The sequence below is a fragment of the Fringilla coelebs genome (genome assembly GCF_963513975.1).
Source record: "Fringilla coelebs genome assembly, chromosome: 6".
In the NCBI taxonomy this organism is placed as follows: domain Eukaryota; kingdom Metazoa; phylum Chordata; class Aves; order Passeriformes; family Fringillidae; genus Fringilla; species Fringilla coelebs.
Genome location: NC_140034.1, coordinates 23,922,489 through 23,943,784, shown reverse-complemented (window position 1 = coordinate 23,943,784; position 21,296 = coordinate 23,922,489).

The following is a 21,296-nucleotide window of genomic DNA, read 5'->3' as shown; positions in this document are numbered from 1 at the left end:
TATCTACACAAGTTTAGTTTTATTTTTTAAAAAAAGATCTTCCCCGAGAGAAAGAAAATTGATTTAAGACACAGACACTTAAGAAAAAAAGATATTGTAAGGAATCTAGACTAGAGAAATAATGATTTCCTAGTTTCATTCAGCAGGATTTTCAAACTTCTCACAGATCCCTGAGCAACGGAAGCTTATGTCATGAATTTGAGGCGTGATCTTGCAGACTACTTACTCTCCTAGTCATCATATTAGAGAAATTAATCTGACCACACACAAAAAAACCCAACCACAGCTATGAGCACTAACCAAAAGAAAAAAGACAGGAGAGCCAAGCAGGATAGAGATCAGTTGTAAGTGGACATAAATAGTTTTTGGAAACTCAGGTTAGAGAATGGACACCTTCCCACTGTGTTTTTAGAACACTTTGCCTCAGAGAGCAAATGCATCATGTTCACTATTTGGATTTCCACCTAGGACACACTGGCAGTGAATTCAGAACTCTCTTGATCCCAGGAAGGTCATAGGAGAGCTACCTGCTTATGAAACAATCTTGTACCAGTAAATTCATTTAACATCTGCTGTGTGATGAAACCCTCATGGTGTCTCATTGAGCATCTTCTGCTTCACTGCACTTTTGTTTATAATATGAGGCAATATTTTCAAATTGCAGCTGTGTCTAGAAATTCCACACAAACTAAAAGGAAGCATAGCAATAAAGAACATTGATTTTTTTCCCTTTTTTTGCTTTTATTTTAAAAAAGCTACCAGATTATGTGGGGAAATGATTTAGAAGAAAAACACTGCAATTTCATAGATGTCCTAGAAAAGATGAACATGATTCAAAGTAACACATTTCTGCTGTGGAGCATGCTATATATATTTTGTAGTATTTGTGACTGAATTTCTACAGACCAAAAACTAAATCATACCTGTGACAAGATGACCCTCTTATTGTCAGCTTAGATCAGTTTTCCAATTTTCCCTTTCTCAGCCAGTTGATATCTACTGATATTTTACCAGAACCCTTTAAGGCATGGCAAATGTTTGTTCTATAAAGAAATACATACAAGCAGCACTCCCAAAAACTGATCAAAGCTTGTATTTCTCAACACAGGCTTCGTTTTTCCAACAACCACTGAGAGCTTCTGCATCGTTACACAGCTGCTTGATACATCCCAGCTGAGATAAATGCCTCAGGATCTGTGGACCCCTTCCAAGGGACTGATGTCCTTGCAGGGATGTTCTCAAGTATGTTTCAGAAGCAGAATTATGGAGTCCTGAAGAAGTGCATAGGACAAGCTTTTCTACAGGACTGCAGCTTGCTGTCAGCCTGGCCCAGTTCTGGCATACTGAAGCTGGTGTATTCCAGCAAAACGCACAAACACATCTCAGAGCTGACACGTCAATGCCAAGATCCACTCCCAGCTGGCAGTGTGGACAGGTTGCACTAGGTTTGGCTTCCTCCCATCCTCTAAGACTATCCCAGACAGCTTCACACCCTAAAGCATACTCGCATGTCCTTGTGCCAAGTTCCAGGTTTCCACGCTACAAAGACATGTCATTTCACAGGTTCTGAATTCATCACTTCTACCCTGGATTATGTTTGAGTGGGACTGAGGCTCTGCATGGGGCTTGCAAGAGATTTATGGCAACTACTACAAGTAAGCTGTGGTACTTGGCCTCAGTTCCCTAACACACTTCCTGGCTCCATTTCACCTGGAACAGACAGAGGCTCAGATTTCTTCAGCGTTGTAACAGAAATCAACATGATGTCCTACTTTTTCAGAGATGCTCCCCTCATTCCCACACCAACTTTCACCTACACCCTCAACATTCATGAAGGACAATAGACTCTATGTTTTGCTGTCCTTTGTATTCCTTCTTCATCTGTGTTGTGAACTTGTCAGCTCTCAGGTGAACTGTTGTGGTTTTGCACAGACCAGGGCAATTGCCTTCACTGCAGTCCTCAGCTCAGCTATTCATTCCCTAAAGGAACCAAGATATACTATTTTTTTTTTGTCCTTTTCTTCATCGATTGGGTTTTTAGCTGTTGAAGCACTCCTAAAGCCACATATAACAAACTGAATTAATTCACCAAAGCCCTTAAGGCACAACCTCAGCATACAAAAGAAATCTGCCCATAAGAAAACAGATTCACCACCTGCAAAACAAGCAACCACAAAACAAAAGAATCTGTTGTACCAAAGAAAAAAATGGAGAAAACTCCAGTTACATCGTTCTACTAAGATTAAGTACAGCCACTGGCAAACCAATATTTAAAATGCCAGCATGAAAAGTGCATAAAATGTTAGAGTACTCCTTTTACTATGAGGTTTTAAGAGAAATGTTGTCCTTTTCTTTCCACCAGTATCTGATGTCCCAAAACAAAGGGGGATAAAACCCAAACACTCATGGAAAACAAAACATGCCATCCATCTTTAAAAAAAAAAAAAAGTAATAATAATAAAGCTTGCAATTTAGAGAAAAATACGTTTGGGCAACGTGTATTTACATGAAAACCTCTTCAGTGTTAGCCTAGAATAGAAGTCTGAGAAGATCTCCTCCACCCAGCACCAGTTAACAATGTAAGATTTCCTGGACTCCAAACAGATATCTCTAATGGGTCACAGGGGAAGCAGGGAAGATGTATTCACTCCACCACTTCCAGTACAGCTGACTGAACCTGGCACAGCAGCATTAGTGGGACACTGACTAATTGAAACAAATTAATATTGATTTTATTCCATTTTTCACAGCTCTACTCAAGGTCTTGTTTCCCGAGGTTCTGCAAATACACAGCTCTGCTTTCTAAATTAATCAGTTTTATAACACTATCCCATATAACACAGGTTCTTAACACTGGTCCCTGTAAAAGCCAGAAGGAATAATCACAGAAACATTAGATTGGAAAAGATGTCTCAGATCATTGAGTCCAACCTACTTGATGGCACTAAGCGCCACATCCAGCATTTCTTGAGCACCTCTGGGGATGGTGATTGTGGAGGCCCTGGGGGGCATCCGCTGAGTTCCACCCCATTGGCTCCTTCCCCTGCTCCTATGTCCCTTCCTATGTTCCTGAGCCACTCCCTCCTATTTCCCTGATTGGCCTTATCTTTGTACGCCCCGCGGGCAGGGTCAGCCCCAAGGCCCCTGGGGAGGGAAAGCTGGACCCTGAGTGTGGAACATCTCACCTCAGGGCTGCATTAAACATCTGTGGATATTATGCTAAGGCCCTTTTTGCTTCTTTACCTTGGACTTTACTAGCAGCAGCAATTCAGGCTGCAACAGGTGATTCCACCACCTGCCTGCCCAGTCCATTCCAATGTTTCACAATTCTTTCTGTCTCAGAATTCCTCCTGGCTTCAAACTGTACCTCCCCTGGAACAGCTTGAGGCTGAGTCCTCTCCTCCTGTCCTTAATGTGCAACTAAATGCCAGGAGAGGATTAGGGATGGCCAGAAAACCAAAACCAGGTCAGAGGGCAGGTGCTAAAGGACACAAACAGCAGTTACATCTAATACGCCAGAAACTTGACCGCAGAGCTCCCCTGCAGCAGCACAGACACATCACTGCTGAGCAGGCAGAGCAGATAAGCCTACAGGCTTGTTCTTACATGGTGCAAATGAGTGTGCAGTTCTACTGGTGCTTTGACAGAAGAGACCTGCCCTCGTCTGACACAAACTGCAGAGCACGCAGCCACTGCCAAATGCTTACACAACATTATCAGCCTAGTTACGAACAGAAAGGTCGTTTCTGTTTAATAAAGATAAAACTAAAGCTGTCTTTTAAGCATAAGTGAAGGGGGGAGATGAAATAAATACACCTTTTCTCTTCACGAAACCAGGAAAATAAAAGACATTTGTAACAACATGATTTATAGATCACTTTTCCTTGCTTTTCTCAGGGGAAGATCAGAAATAGCCACAAATGGACTTATAGGCAGACTAACCCATTTAAATGCTAAATTGCAATCCAATCTGGCATGAGCTAGAACATTAGTGCCTGGCTTTCCTATCTGTTGACACCCCACACAGCACAATCCTACAATTAAAATGAAATTGCTTTTCTGCTGGTGATGAAGAAGGGAGTTTGGGTGGGGTTTTTTTATTCTAACGTTTTCCATTGGCCTGGGCATCCCTGAGGAATGAACTTTTTGGTGATCCACTTCTTCCCTTTCCATGAAGGGGAAATTGCTACAATTGCTGCAGAGGATGAGCAGGTTTCATAATTGCCTTGCATTGCTCAGGTGTCAGATTCCAGTTCAGAAAGTCTCAAGGTCTTAGGGTAGGTGTGCCCAATCCAGACACCATTCCAGGGAACGGCAGACTGCTCAACAGGTCTGTCTCTTGTGTATTGTTCACAACCTCTCATAATGCTTCTCTTCCAGGTCCTTTGTGCCCTCAGTCACCTCTGTGGGTCAAACCTCTCAAGCAGGTGCAGTCTCCCATGACACTCCACCATGCACCGGAGCACGGGCACAGTGACAGAGCTCAAGGTCCTCACTCCTAGGAAGAACACAGGTTGGTAAAGAGCACAGGGACATATGTTACCACTCCATAGGAAAACTTTGGGATTTTGTGTTGTTAACCACTGCATTGCATCTATCCAAAGCTGGCAGTTCAATTAAATATATAATTTCAGGTATTCAGGGAGAAACCGAAATATTTCAGCATTAGTGCCAATGACACAAAAGTCCTTTACAGATCATCCCTGTACTAATTTTAGAAATTCCTAGCTAGCTACTGGAGGTCAGGGAGGGTAGATTGGATGTGTTTATCCGGGAGGCTGTAGCTTTCAGCATGAGCTTCCTTAGTAATCTATGCTGAAGCCTCAAATCTAACATTTAATAATGTCTGTAATATTTGGACCACAATGTAATATAAGACCACCGGCGATGACATATACAGACAAAAATTAGAAAATATAATAAATAATGAGTACAGCATGCAAGCAAATACCCTGTCACTATGAAGCCAAGGACCTCAGCACATTCCTTAATAGTTTGCTTAAGCAGTTTTATCAAATGATCTTTTCTGCTTCCAAGGGCTGCACTAACTCAGCAATAAGTGGGGGCGCATTTAAATGTGATGAAAAACCTACTAGTAAGCCCTAAAAATATGCTCCAGTTTCTTCCCAACACCATCTGTATTGAGATGGGATTAGTAGTTTTTAAATATATTCCAGCCCACATTTCTTCATCAGTTCTCCTACTTTTTCATATTAAATTTTCCTCCTGGGGCTCTCAAATTTTAAGCACTCCCCTACTGTCCTTCTGCTTGTTATTTTTTCTGGTGTTACCAGTCTATTAGAGGAAATTTCTCATTTGTGGAAATTCTTCTGTTACCAAGTTCCATACTGGTATTTCTCTTCCACCAAAAAACACAATAAAATATGGCTATATTGCTTTGATACTTTGCAGCTATTTTAGAAAATCATCTTTAAAGAGAGGCTATGCTAAAAAGTAAATAAAAATTAATTAAAATTAAAATATAAGTAATGTCATTTCAACATTTTTATATGAATAGACAGAAAAATGAAACACTTCCATTTGTTTTCCTTCAGTTCAAGAGGTTTGTCTCTTGTGCCAGTTGCATTACTTTGAAGTTATACTCGGTCACAGAGATTATTTCTACTCTCTTTCCACTCCCCCCTTGGTATTTTGGCTCCCAAAAATATTAATAAAACTTTATATAGATAAATGCAAACACCTCTGTCAGGAAACAGAATCTGTAACTGTCCTGAATGTTAATAAGCTAGAAATAAGACATTGACACTTTGCATGGTTACGTGAATGAAATAAACATAGAATTCCATTTTCCATCTCAAAATGGCAAAACAGACACCTCCAGAATTAGTGCTACCTGGTTTTTATTGCCCTTAAATGAATCTGCACAGTGGTAAACATTCAGGGGTAGAGATGTGTTTCAAGGGACTTATCCCAAGTCACCATGAAAACAGTGACTATTTTATTGCTCCGCAAATATATTTACTGTAACTACATGTGAAAGTTGATGAGAGGGCTAATTCTAATTCTAAGAAGGAAAGGTAAGAATTAAAAGGCCATTTTTCTTCCTGAGAGGAAGTACTGGAACTGGGGGCAGGAGTTAGGGGGGCAAGCAGGGAGAAACCAGTCATGCAAATAAGCAGGGCCAACTGGCTTCCTTTGATGAGCTGGGTGAGGAAGTACTAATTTAAAAACCCAAGGTGAATGACAAAACATCTACAAATAAGTTCAAGATGCTGGAGGTGCCAATTGTGACCTCACCATCTGGAAGTCTTCCAACTTCTGAATCAGTCCATGGGGGCCTGTTCAGAACCCTCCTAAAGAGCATTCAACCATCAGAACACATAGATATCAGCTATATCACGGGTACCAGAGCTGCAAGGCTTGCTCCTTAGGAAGGCATGTAATACTCTGTGTGTGCACACATTGAAAACCAATGGGAAAACAATGTCCTTTTTGATTATTTAACTTGACACTCTGCTCCATTATATCTGAACCTAATTTATTAAAAAAAGAAGTCAATGGAATATTTATAAGCATCACAGAACACTTCCAAGAATAAAAAGTGTTTCTGTTTCATTCCTTGTCAATGTCCTTAACTAGCACCAGACAAAACACACCATTGTGCTGGCCAAAATGAAACTAATTGGAGCATTAAAATCCTTCCTGTTACTGGAACAGAATTCATTCTAATATACATCATTTGTGAATTAATCAGCAAGGATAAGCCATCACTTATAACACCGATCTACTTGACAAAATGACTTCTGTAGTTCTGGGCCTGTCGCTGAGCCATCTCCCAACCACTGCAATTAGCTCCCAGTCAAACGTACTGGCTCCCGTTCTACAGCAAAGTTTAAAAACGTCTGACTGTTTACTTTGTGACTGAAAGCATGTTCCCACTTCTAAGGACACAAAGAAGGGCTGATAGAAAGAGGAAAAAGAGTGAAAAGAACATTATCAAAGCTGGTCAGTCAATACAGTGAACTTAAAACCTAACCTATTAAATCTCAGTCTGCTCAGAACACAGGGAAGATTGCTGTCCTTTTTTCCTGTGGGAACTTGTACATGGGCAACTGCTATAGAAGAGGTATCTTGTAGGTCTTTTCTGGTAATGTTGTTTTACTGACAACATCTAAGAAATTAGATTTTCCCATATACCTCATGTGAGAGAATCAGTTCAAGCTACCAACATGGTAAGAAATCTGTCCTGCATAAGCCATCTGAAAGGCAAAAAACAAACAGTAACTTCTTCAGGGACTTGGTTGGAAAATGAAAGAGTTACAAGGTCAGAAATAATAGCTTACTTTTATTTATTGTAAAAAGATTATCCTAGATGTAGATGCATTTTTGTAATGGAAGCTGCATAATACTGCATTTGCATGACAGTTTTGTGGTAATTAATATTTCCTATATTTGTCACAGTTTATCATAGGATTAGCTTATAAAAAAGTCTGCTTCACCCACTAAAGCTTTAGACTGAGAATTCTACAGAACAGCTTATATAGCAGAGATGAGGTCATGAAACAGTTACTGTTGCTGTTATTATAAGAAGTTTCAGAACTTACTTGAATATTTTAAGTCATAGCCAGAAATTTGGTGTAAGATTTGGGATCATGCAAGATATCTGTCCATATCTCATGTCACTGAAAACCCTTTCTGGATATTGAACAGTAATAAAAATGTTAAATAGCAAATCAGCTAAGCCTGGGCAGGAAAATAATTGAGTCTAGTGAGTTTAAGAAAAGTGGACTACATTAGAACCCAGTAATTACAGCTCTTCGTTTTATCAGCATTAGTGAAATTCTTGCATGCTGCACAAAGAATAAAACTTTGGGAACATGGCAGCAAGAGAATGGTCCTGCAGGATTTGTTGGAATGAATGATAACACAGCTCACCTTATCTTTGACAGCTAGTGAAAGGGAAAGCTCAGGTTGAATTGCAGAATCAGTCAGGCTGGTATGGAACAGAGTGGGTCACCTGGTCCAGTCTCCCTACCCAAGGCATCCCTGCACAAGTTAAATCTGAGCATTACTTGAGCTAGCACCAGTAGATGTAGGGGATACAGTATGGGTAAATGAAGGTGGTATAGAAGGTAATCTTATCCCCCATTGAGCTGCAGCTGGACCAATTACTAAAGATTAGAAGCAGGCCTGATCTCAACAGGCCACACCTGTAGCCAGTAAGAACAAGTGGTATAAAAGAGTGGATTGGTGGGATCTGGGGAAAGAGAGGAGCTGGATGACTGCTGCAAGGACCAGGGATGGGCAGTGCATAGAGGAGCTGTGTTGCCAGAAACTTTGAGGAGGTATGAAGCCCTGGTGATGCGAAATCCTTGCACTATAATGATGTTAGAACACGTGCTGTCTAAGATGACAAGTAGATGGCATTCCAACTCAGGAGCCTTGCCCACAGTGTACAGCAACAAACATTAACTCTCACCCTCACTCAGTAAAGGTCATCTGGAAAGCTGAAATTTGTGTGCTGAAGATTGAAAGATACTTGGATAGAAAATCTGTTACTGTTAGAGGTAACTTAAATCCCTATATATTTAAAAGATCATTTCATATCTGCTGTTGTACAGCTGTATTTGTAATGAATGCATTTTGCTGGTGTGTTTTGAAAGCCAACTTTTTCTATTTTATCTGTTTTCTGTTCAAGGTCTTACGTTTCTCCAAGCATACAAAAAATCCCACCATAACGAGTGAGTTGTTTAAAACTTTTTTTTCCTGTAACAGGAGTGCCTATACAGATATGACACAATATTTCCAAGCTCTAAGAGGAGTATGAAGATTTCACACATGACCAGTGCTATATATAGCACATATCCAGTGCTAGTTCAGTTGATACATGATTAAGAACCATTAAATCTAAACAATCATTGCATAACTAGACTTGTGGACCAGTTCACTGAAACAAGCCAGAAAACACTGGGTGAGCAACACACACACACAGAGTGATTGTGCTGCTGCAGTTGAGACAGGGGTCACCTCATCATAAACCAAATTGCAAGCAAATCAAAATTTTCTTAAAGCAATTGTAGCAATACAGCTTAAAATTAGAAAAGAAAAAAAGGAGCCAAAAATAAATGCACATCTTAAGGCTTGGCTTGACTAAATTATTATCACAAAAACTATTACCACAATGCTATTTATGGCCTCAGCAAAAGCTACAGACCCATTTTGAGAACAGACAAGTTAACTCTTTAAACCTTTACTCAGTTTTTAATCAGTACAGTGACATGATCTGAGGTAGATCCCTAAATGTAGTGGATGCACTCTAGGCTACCATTTCAAGAAGATATAGAATTTTGTCTACTGTCCAAAAAGCATCAGAAGGCAACCTTAGTTACTGTGGGTCTGAGAAGAGTTGTGTAATAATCCTATGATAACACTGAATTTCAACAGGAAGCTCTAGAAAGAATGATAATCAGTTTTTGTTTTGGTCATTTGAAGATCATTACTACATTGACACATGTTTCAGGCCAGAATACTGAGGTGTCACACTTTCCCCTTAAGAAGGTGGGGAGCATTCTCTTGGGATAAGATTACCTTCCTCTTAACATTAAAGCTTTAGTGTTGTGGAAAATGCAGTTTACCAGTTCAGTTTAGTTTTCCTTCTACATGATACACCCATTAAGATATCTAAAGACTGATAAAGATTTCATTCCTCCTGTCAGGTCAAGCATAAAGACCATGCAGAAATGCCTCAAGGAAAATTATTTGCCAGCATTAAGGGGCAGCTGCTCCAATTTTTTTCCTGGCCTGTATCCACACACCATCCTTCTGTTGAGTGAGGAAATATCTACAGTGGCATGACAAAACTCCCTGCAGCCCACACCATCATACCATACTCAGAGGAATTTCTTAACAACTGGTCTGCAGAACCAAGCTGGAGGCAACTTTTACACGTTTGTGGTGGATTTCTAACCATGGCTGAGAGAGTGGACTCTTCATTTTATATGAAAGATTCTCAGTCTGGTACGTTACACTATATTTCATTAGGCTATTCCTGTTTCTACTGCCCTCAGCAGCATCTACCACGTGTTATTCCACTTTTTCAGCTGATATGTAATATTGGTTCCCTTCCACACCATATAATTTTTTTTTTTTTTTTACTTGAAGACTTTTCAAGATAGGTAAGGGCTGTTTAAATCTTGCTTAAATCTTGCTTGAAGAGGATTTCAGCTAGGATAAAAATCCCCAAAAACTTTGAAACAGAGAAGGGTTGGGGCTAAGAACAAATAGGAATGGGAATTGTGCAGGATGGCAAGAATTTCCCTAACCACCAAAGCTCAGATTTGCAGCTGGACCACCAGAGGCTCATCATGACATTTCAGTCTGTTCCCTTGAAGATTTGCTGTAAGTGCAACAAGGCTGAACACATTCAGCACCTCTAACTGCAGGCTGTACACTGACATGAGCAAAGAAAATGTCTGAGGAGTTTCATGTTCACAGGGTCTTCTGTGCCTCTTTCAGTGTCAGAGTGGGGAAAATTATTTCATTCACCTCACATGATGAGTTGAATTTGGACTATCTTCTGGACTTACGTGCATATCAGCAAAGTCAAGAACTGAAGAGCAGCTGTAACTCAGGGTACATAAAACATATTTAAACAACATCCCTTTTTGCCATTAAGGAGCCCTAGACTTCAGAGAGCAGCAAAAGCTCAGATGTTTCAAAAAGTCAGAAAATTTCTGACATTCAAGAAATTTTAAGCCAGCCTCTGTTCTCTTACTCCATTTTCAAACTCTGTTGGTAATAGACCACCATCCATCTTCCATTCCACAAACATAAAGTTATTAAACAAATAGGCATCTAAGACAATTAGTTGCTAATGTTAAAATAAAGAGTTTCCTGATTCTAAACACTGAGGCAGTTTAAACTGACAATTCTCCCAGCTTCCCTGGGTAGATGAAATTATTTGATACATATTTCCCATATGTTCATGCATATTTCACTAAGTCCACAGACATTTTGTTCTCTAGCTCCCTCAGTCTCATTCCTTGAAGTTCTTGAAGTACTTCACCTCTGAACCTGTAGCTTTTGTTTTACACTTTGAGGGTAGAGGGGAAAAAATCCATTGTATTCAAATTCTGCAGAGCCTTATGATTTCTTTTTTCACCTTTCTCCATGTCTACAATATAGATTTGATTAATAGTCACAGGATTTCTGTTACATTCAGTTAGCATTAAAGTAGATAATGAGAAAACAGATTTGTTTTCCAACATTGACAGTAAAAGTTAGCATTGGTTTATCTTGCAACTCAAGGAAAAAGGGTTATCAAAAGCCTAGGATTCCTGTCTCTACATCTGCTGTGAAAAGCATTATGAAAACAGGTTACTACCTAGAGGATAAAAGGAATTCCAAGTGTTATGGTCTACACAGTAGGAACACCCAGGATGTGACTTGCCACTCAAAAATCAGGCATACCTGTGTCTTCAGCTATGTGTGTGTCCTGACAGTCAGAAGTAGAAAAGCAATCCTTTTCCACATTGAAATATACATAGTCTCCAACCAGAGATGCATGCACAGTTAGAGCAACCAGGACTTTGCTACATCATTCTCAGACCTGAAACTCATTCTGAGACATTCTTAATACTCATCAGCATCAAGAGTGGTGGATTTTACAGGGCAGGGTGAGTTCTAAATAACTGTGTTCACAGTCTTTAATCCTGCAGGAACTTTCTCAGTCTCCTATGGAGCCTAGCAGAAAGTAGCAGCACAGATTTTTAGAGGAAAATTTTCTAGGTCATGCTGTATTCCAAAAGCCACGTACTGAATACACAAGGAAGTAGATGGGTTTGATTTTAATCAGCACTGCACTTCAAACAGGCTCTCATCTAATCCCGTTTGAGGATGCAGTCACACTGAACAAGGGAGCTGCACTTAAGGAAGAACAATGCTGCACAAAAATCTGCTGTACAGATCAGGCCACAGTTGTGAGGTATTTCACAGCAGTACAAAAACTACAAAGAAGTTAAGCCACTGGTACTTTAGAAAGGAAGAAATTGTCTCCCAATTGTTTCCTTTCTTCCTTTTCAGGTTTCAGGATAATGTTGAAAACTGCCCTTATTTCTAGCAAATAGCAAAATGAGCATTCTTTTCTGTAATGAAAAAATCACTGTAAAGAGTGGAGTCGGGCTCTGTCTGCTGCTCGGGTGAATAATGGTGGCATCAACATAAGGGTGGCATCATATGCAGACCTTGCAGATGTCCTCTCTAACCTACCCCTCACTAGAAAGTCATAGGGCAGCTTTAAATAAATCCTTCCCTCAGGTCCTGCTGGCACATTGAAGGATGTCACCAGGACTGTACAGCCACCCAGCAGTTCCTCACACAGCTGACATTCACCATGCATGTGGCACCTGAGGCTTGCTCAGACTGTCTGGTGACCGCACTCCAGGGAGAAAACAGCTGTGCCAGCCCCTTCCCAGCATGGAACCCTGTGCCTGGAGATGTGCTCCTAGAGGGCACAGGGGAGCAGGTCACAGCACCAGGGTGTGCTTGAGGTGCCCACAGCGACAGGAGCCCAGGACTTGCCTCACAGCAGGAGTGAACGCAGCGCTGGGTGTGCTGCTGGAATGGGAGTTCCTGCGCTTCCCTGGAGACTGAAGAAGCCAAATAGCTCAGTTTCTGACAGGATGCCCTGACAGATGCTCTTCCACCTGAAACAGAAGGTAGAGCAGCCAGGCTGTGCTGCCCTCGCAGGAGGGAGGAGGGTGGGTGGCAAGGACATGGCCAGGCTGGGTGCAGGGCAGGCTCCTGATGCAACACAGTAAGGTGTTACAGAAATCAAATGTCTTAGTGCCTGTTTCCAGAGCTCTGTGGGTTTACAACTCATTCCCTCCAACATATATTTCATGCTGTAAGTCAAGCCTGAGCCTTTACATCTGCAGCCACAGTTCAGGAAATCAGCTAATTCAATCACTCAGTGAGAACTGCTGCTTCATGGTGCAGCAGCCTGTCTGCAGCCTAACCTTTGCATCCAACAGCTGCTTGGCAAGTGAAATCAAATCCTGCCCTTACCAAAGCCATCGCCGGATGATCCTCTAGTAGAAGGCAATTTTATATCACCTGGCTCTGAGTAAGTTTTTTATTATATGATTTTCTCTGTTTTGAATGAAAAAAAAAAAATTAGAAGCTATATATTCAAGCTATTACCCAAAACACAGGGTCAATATATTCTTACTAATAGGAATGAATCTGAAAATTCATTCTTTGATCACAAGTTACCACTATCACCTTGTTCCTATGGACTTATCTTACAGTCAAAATCACCTTTTTTCATTACTGAGCCCACTCTCCCTATTACTCATGGTATGGAACAAGCCTTGACTTCACACTACTAGATATGCTGACCTTCAACACCTCTTTTTCCCCACAGAAAAATCTTCAATTCTGTTTGACATGGGAAGAACTTAGTAAGGTCTCCATAGTCCTCACATACATAAAAACCTTCTATCAAAATTGAGTTCTTGTGACCTCAGCATTCCAAGCCAACAACAGAGACTCTGATATTTGTGGAACAAAGATTTTCGTTTCTCGATTTGTGTACCCTGAGTGTTGTGTTCAAAGATAAAAGCAATGTTTTATCAAAAGCTGAGTCCACCAAAAGCCACGGCCTTATGCAATATGCATGGACAATAAACACATTCCGCGGTGTATGACATTAAAGACTTGGAAATATTGAAGTATGCATTAGCAATCTGAATAAAGATAGGTCAGCTGGATGTGAGCTACATCTGCATCTTGCAAAGGTTACAAGTGAATGTCACCTTAGCTACATCTGCATTGCATTAAAGTAAAAACTCCCAATTACTGAACGAAGAAACAGAAGGGAATCATTCAGATTTAAAGTGGCTCCTGCAGGGCAGGATTGTCATAAAAACTGGGTCATAAGATCTGTGAGTTGGCCAATGGCAGAATTTAGTCTAAAAATAATAAATGGATAGATGTACCAAAAAAAATTCCCTTGAATTCTAAATGAAGGGCTAATTTTGTATACTACCAAAAACTTTGGCAAAAGGCCCAACTGACAAGCAAGGAGCAGCTAATGAACTAAAATGAAAAAATAAATCCAAAAAGCAGAAAAAAAAGGCAGCAAAGGAGAACTATAAAGTATTGCTTAGGCAGTCAGGGATGGTGTCAGTAAAGACAGAGCCCAGCTGAAGCTCAAGCTGCCCAGGGGCATAAAAGGTAAAAGGAAAAGAATCCTCTGAGCAGCCTAGTAGCAAACTGAGGGCCAAAGGAAATGTGAAACTGGTGTTTAACAGGGAAATAAGGAAAGATTTTTTTTTTGCCTCAGTCTTCAAAACATTTCCAGATCTCCATACATGCGTGCAGTTTGAGGAATGAGGAAACACACAAGTGAGAGAGTTAAGGACTATTTGGAGACATTGGGTATATTCATGGCTACAGAGATAGATGGGACACATGGAAGGATGATTAAAACCTGGGGGATATGATTGTGAAGCACATCATTACATTCACATGTGATGATCCAGGGAAGTCCATGGAAAGGGGCTAAATATTGCAGTCATCTTTAAGAAGCTGCAGAGGATCTGAGGTACTAAATGCTGGCCAGCTTCAACTCAGTCCCTAGAAAGACCATGCAGCACAGCCCTTGAGGATCCATTTCCAAACAACTGAAGGACAAGTAGGCAGTGAGAAAAATGTGGATTTACAAAGGGCAGCTCAGCACTGATAATCTGCTTTCTCTAGTTAAATTACTTGCTATGTGGACAAGGAGGCAGAACACCACAGTGACTCCATGCATCAAAGCCACCAGTTTTATCATTGTAAAAACTTCTCACATAATGTCTAGAAGTGACAAGTACCATGCCTCAGCTGCAAAAACACCTGTGATAGCACACTGATGTTTTAGATGCTGCTAAGTAGTGCTTAGCCAAAGTCATGGACATTTCCTAGTGCACAAGAAGCCAGGAGGGAGCCCAGCCAGGACGGCTGACTGAACTGGCCAAAGTGATGTTCCATACCATAGAATGCCATGCCCAGTATATAAACTGGGGGAAACTGGCCAGGAGCTGCCAATTGGTGCTCAGGGATGGACTGGACATCAGTCAGCAGGAGATGAGCAACTGCATTGTGCATCACTTGTCGTTCTTGCGTTTTATTCCTTTCTCTCCTCCTCCTTTTCATGACTATTATTATTGTTGTTAGTGCTTAAAGGAAGATGTTGTATTGTGAGGCAAGTACCAGCACTTAATGCTAAATAAGGAAAGATAAGCCCTGTCATTTGCATTCTGTGTTTTTGTAGGACTGCAGGAGCAGGGCAACTTTCATTTCATTTCTTTTCAATTATTAAACTGTTCTTACCTCAAACCATGGGTTCTACCTTTTTCCAATTCTCCTTCCTATCACACCAGAGGCAGGGTGGGCAGTGAGCAAGCTGCTGAGTGATACTCAGTTGCTGACTGGAGTTAAACCATAGCAGGATGTAAAAGAGGAGCAATCTAAGACACTGGATTACACCAGTAACTAACTGGAACAAGAATCAGACCAGAAGCTTCATGTATCTACTGCCGTCTGGAGGTCTGCTCAAGGTAATGCAGTGATGGAAATACTCCCACTCACTGGGAAGCTGCAAATCTATATTACTATTTTCTCTGCAGTTGGTCTGCTACTGCAATCCTACAAAAACATGGAATAGCAGCCAGAGTGTTGTGGAAAGGGCTTAGCTGTTAGCATTAAGTACTGACACTCATCTCAGAAGAGAACATTTTCTTTTAACCAAAGCTCTGATCCTGCAGATTAGCACACACATTTGATCTGCACACAGAGCAAAGCAACCACTTATTCCATTGGGATCAAAGCTGCAAAATCAAAATATTCCATTCCTTTGTGAAACTGGAGGCAGAAGCTGTAAAAGTATTCTCTGATTCTTGCAAGGACATGGGAACTGTCAATTGCAATGGACAACACAGATTTCAAGTATGACATCTTTCTGAAACATAGTTCTCTCAGCAAATGAAATGGTTGCATCTAAGATTAAGAAGCTGCAGAAACCTGACTAAAACAGATGTCCTGTTTGTTCTGTTCAACTTAATTCCAAGTTATTTCAAGCTCTGCTTTGAATGGCATTATATCACACATTACCAAATATAGCAACTCAAAAAATAAATCCAGACTTATTTATATACATTACTTAACTAGGACAAAGTACAATTTTTCATACTGATGCAATTGGTCTACTCTGCAGACCTGTCACTTCATGTATTTAAGATACTCACACATAGGGAACAACTTAATTTTTTCTTTAATCTGCTTTCAGTCTACTTATTAAGATGGATTAAGTCTTTGAAAGCATCCTGCACATGTGTTTTCTTTTCAGTTAAAGTCATCTCTCAAAAAATACTCCCTGTGTGTTTATACACATAGCTTTGCACCATGCCAAAAAGAGCATAGGAAGCAGAGAGATTTTGATCCACCTCCTGCAGTTTATGGGACCATTTCCATTTGGGCTACAATTATGTTGGATAACAGGTGCCTGTGCCAGGACTTGTCTTCAAATTTGTAAATTTTCAACTCCTTTTCAAGTCAAAAAGAGCCCTCTACACAAGATCCTGAGTAACCAGCTGCAGGTGGGCTTGCTTGAACAGGCTGAACAAGAAGGTCCTTTCCAGAGGTCCTTTCCAATCTTCACCTTCCTGTGATTCTGTGAAAAGTAGCACATACAGTAAAAGGATCCTCTACCCTGCAGCAGTTCACATCTGATTACCAAATCCATCCATTTTCTACAGTTACCTATCAGGATTGTATTCTCCCTTTCTCAAGGAAAATTCTTTCATATCCCTGAGCCAGAAAGAGGATATGAGGTTAGTAAGTCATTGAATCACTTCAATCTGGAAGCTGCAGGCATCAGTTTGTGCACCTGTGATCAAAAGTATCCTGGCAACATGCGACTAACACATCTCCTAAGTACAAAGTAAATCAATTTCAGATATTCACAAAGGAAAGGAAGTAACAGAACATTTATGCACTAAAATTTCAGCATAACCATCTATTTTATTGTAGTCAGCCAAATTATAAAAATAGCAATCACAGTGTACTTGGCTCAATTTGCTTTTGATGGGCCAAAAATCAGAAAACAGAATTAAGAACTTTTTGCTATGAACATACTGTATAACCTATTCTGCAAGGGCTGCAGTAGTCTGCTCCACCACCCATTCATGGCACAGCTGTGCTTCTGGGGCCTTTTGCCTTCCTGGGAAACTGCCACTTACAACTGCTTGCTCTAGGATGCCAAACTGGTGCTCATAATCAAATGAAAGCTCCAGGGTGTCTTGCTAGCATTTCACATTAAATTAGCTTCCTGATTGGAACATAGCAAGGATTTTTCTGCTCTGGTTAGATTGGCAGGGACCTCCAAGGTACTTCATTTCACATAGCTAACTTGTTCCATCACCTGGGCATTTAATTTAAAATTCTTTGCTATTGCAAAGAATCCCAGACACTGTCACATGCTTTCAATCTCAGCTGCTTTTTCTGCCATATCCCAGAGCAAATTTTATCTTACATTTTTGTGAGAGATGGTACGTTTTCAATAGATGTTTAAATATCCTTTGTGGCTGACATGTCATTCACAGAGGAAACAGCAAAACATTGACCCACCTGAGCAAAGTCTTTGTTACGCAAGTACGGCTGTGGGGACTAAGCTGATGGCAATCTCTCTTTCCAGCCCCATCTGCACTCCAGTGAGAAAATGCTGGATGTTCTGCAAATGGTTTTAACTCCAAGGAGACTGTGATAAAACCCTCAGTTTCTAAATGACAAAATACAGATTCTTCAGAGTTCTGCAGTAAGTTAGCTTTCTCATTTCTGCTTTTACAGGGCCAAAAACAGAGAACAGTTTCATTGTCTGGTTCAATGCCATCATTTAAAGGGTGTCTGTAAGCATGATATTTTCTGAAAAATCCTTTCCTTAGGATTTTTTCTCCTGAGAAGCTGAGAGGCCTCAGGAACAAAATGTAAACAAAAACTATCTGCTGCTGTGGAATGCAACAGGTAGATCTGTGATTGGTCTCATGTGGTTGTTTTTAATTAATGGCCAATCACAGTCCAGCTGGCTCAGACTGTCTGGGTCAGTCACAAGCCTTTGTGATCATTCTTTTTCTATTCTTAGCTAGCCTTCTGATGAAATCCTTTCTTCTATTTTTTTAGTATAGTTTTAATATAATATATATAATAAAATAATAAATCAAGCCTTCTGCAACATAGAGTCAATATTCTCGTCTCTTCCCTCATCCTGAGACCCCTGCAAACACCATCACAGGTGTCATCTCCATTTACCTCCTCCTCTAGCAGATGAGTGGGAGCAAGTCTGAAATGAGAAGTTATATCCCTCATGCTCAAGCACTGCTCACATCACACCTGGGCTATTTTCCCCCTCAGTGCAGTGTGTAAACCCAGAGTGGAAGGAAACATCACAGCAACTTGTATGGGAGGATCACATTTTGATCCTAAGTAGACTGGCAGCTTTGCCTGAAACCATGAGCCCTGAAACTAAAAGCCCCAGCTTGGCCCTTGAGAGCCAGCTTGGCCAGCTGTTAGTGCCTCCCCTTGCAGTTTGTTTCTCACATCTGCTCTTGGACAAACAAGTGTCAGCAGCTGGGCTTCCACAGAGACAGCAACTGTGGTAGCAAGAAGAGATCTGACGGTTGTTCACTGCTCTTTTGGCCATTTCACAGCCCACCAGAAAAACACAGCAAGCAGTGTTCTGCCCACCTATAAACTTCCTATGAGTTTTCTAGAAAAGTTCATGTCCTTTTAAAAAACAGGGCTAACAAAAGTACACCCAAGGATGAATAAAGACCAGCAGTGCCATAAAATCCTTATAAAAATACTTCATTAGCCAGGTGTGATTTGTTTGCAGATTAGGATAGCTCAGTTTAAACTGTTCATGTTTCAACAGGTAATGCAAGCTACCCTGTTATGCTGACATATCTAGCAGGAAGAAACACAATAAAAAAGGAAAAAATCTCTCTCCCATGGAAGCACTTGCTTCAGGTCACAGAGGATAGGGCCTTAAAATGTTCACAACAATTCAGAGCCAAGACTCAAACATATCTGTGCTGCTACAGAAAACAGCAAAATCCACACCAGCTCATGGTATGCAGCTGAAAAGGAACTCACACTTGAATGCTAAAAACATATAATCCTCTTCTTTGGTACTTATTAAATGCAAGGGCTACTTCATACCAATCTAGTGCCACCTGAGCTTTTCTGGGTCTCTGCCATGCTTCAGTTTTTTACACATGGCTATGCTCCCTTGCTAAACTTCCATCAGCTATCTGTAGACTATGAACTCTGGTACATGAGTCACTGGCATGTCTTCTGAAGTTGAAAGGTTGGTAACCACAAAGAGGTGAGTTCTAACCCAGAAGGAAGTGCATGTTCAAGGAGTTCAGAGGCTGTCCCAATTTTATTTTGACCCCACTTCAAACAACCATTATGGTTGCAAGTCATCCTGATCACATAATTTATACACATGCTTTGAAAGTGCTAAGTCCCTTGAGTGGCTGTCTGTTCCCAGTATTCAGGAAGTGAGACTATGACAGGGCTGCCATGCCTGGACTTTGTAAGATACACATTCTTTTTCTAGCAAGGTATACTGGTATATTGGTCTTTGGCCATTCTCTAGCCAAAGAAACATTCCCTAAATGTTAACAGTTCTAATGCTGTCTTAACAGTCTTAAGCTGACTGCAGATCATGACAAAACGTACATATTTCTCCCCAAGAAAGCCAAAGAACAGCCTACTGCTTGTTCCACACACATCAGCCAACAAGCAAAGTTTTACCCTGCTTCATGGCAAGTGTACCACACAGCTGGATACCTCCAGGCAGTCATAGAAAAGGATGGAAGGACCACAAAATGGACAATCTGTAAGAACTGGGGACAGCCTCCCTTATTGATGTATGTGGGGATTATTTTGCTTCATTTTTTCTAAAATCAATTTATGCACATTATTTAAATTGTTTATCTTTTAGCATCACAGTTCTTGCTTCAGACAAAAGCTTACACTATTAGGAACAATCTGCTATTTTAAACAAGATTTTAGATTAAATTCAGAGCAGAGCAACAGCTTCATTAATTTTTCCATCTGTTCTGTTCAGCCTTGTTGGCTTTCATGTAACATTTAACTTTTGTATGAACACAAAATGCCAAAAGCTAAACTGAGCTCAATCCTATTGTGCTTCACAATCTGACAGAAGGTAATCTAATAATTTGCCTTAGATTTGGTTGAATAGGATAGGCTTCTCATCACTATTCACCAACTATTCTATTTAACCAAGGAAAAGAGGGAACTTTGAGAAATGCAATTTCCCTAACACTGATGGCAGCCATAGGACCACTCATTGATGTCACAGTTCCACACACACCAAGATGTGAAGTGCTAGGAATTTAACAGTACTTGTATTTCTAGGCAAATCCACATGCCTTTCAGCAACTTAACTTCAACTTTTGGCTGACCTAGTTAAATCTGTGTCTAAAACTGGAAGTTATCCCATCCAAGCAAGAGAAGACAGTCTACAGTTAACAATCCAGTACTTTTTCTTCAGGAAGAGGAAAGCAAATTATTAACAGTTGATATTAAAAACAAAAAAAACAGAAAATACAAAACTGAGAGTAGCTAAAAAAAAACACTCCTAGACTCTCAAAAAAAAAAAAAAAAAAAAGAAAAAAAAAAGAGATCCTGAAGCTGTATGGCAACAGATTAAGCTACTGTCAAGTATTTCCAAAGGTTCTTAAAACACTGACTGCACCAGCCTCTGTCCTGTGAAACAGGAGCAGCCAAGAGGCCAAGCCAGGACATTTATCAGAAAGAGCTGAGAGTCAGCAACAAACCAAACAGCTGAGACTTGATGACTTGCTAGTGAAAGAACAGAGCACTGTTCTTCCAGAGCACAGTCAAAGATGTTCTGACCTTCTTTCCAGCATACTTAAATCTATGTGGATGGCAATGATTCTGGTTTTGAGGTCCAGTCAGAAATACTTCAGAGTTTAAAGGTTTTTATACATATTAAATTATCATCCACATTTTAGATTATGGCTTCTATTGCTCTAAATGGTTTTGTTTCAAAATAATTAATGATCATTTCTCTTCCTGAATAAAGGGTAGCTCTCACACTTACATGAGCTAATATTTTAGACACTGACAATAGGAGCTTTGTGTTGTGGGCTGATCTAAACACATTAATGGCATATACATATATATATATATATATATATATATATATATATATATATATATATATATGACATCATCCATAATAA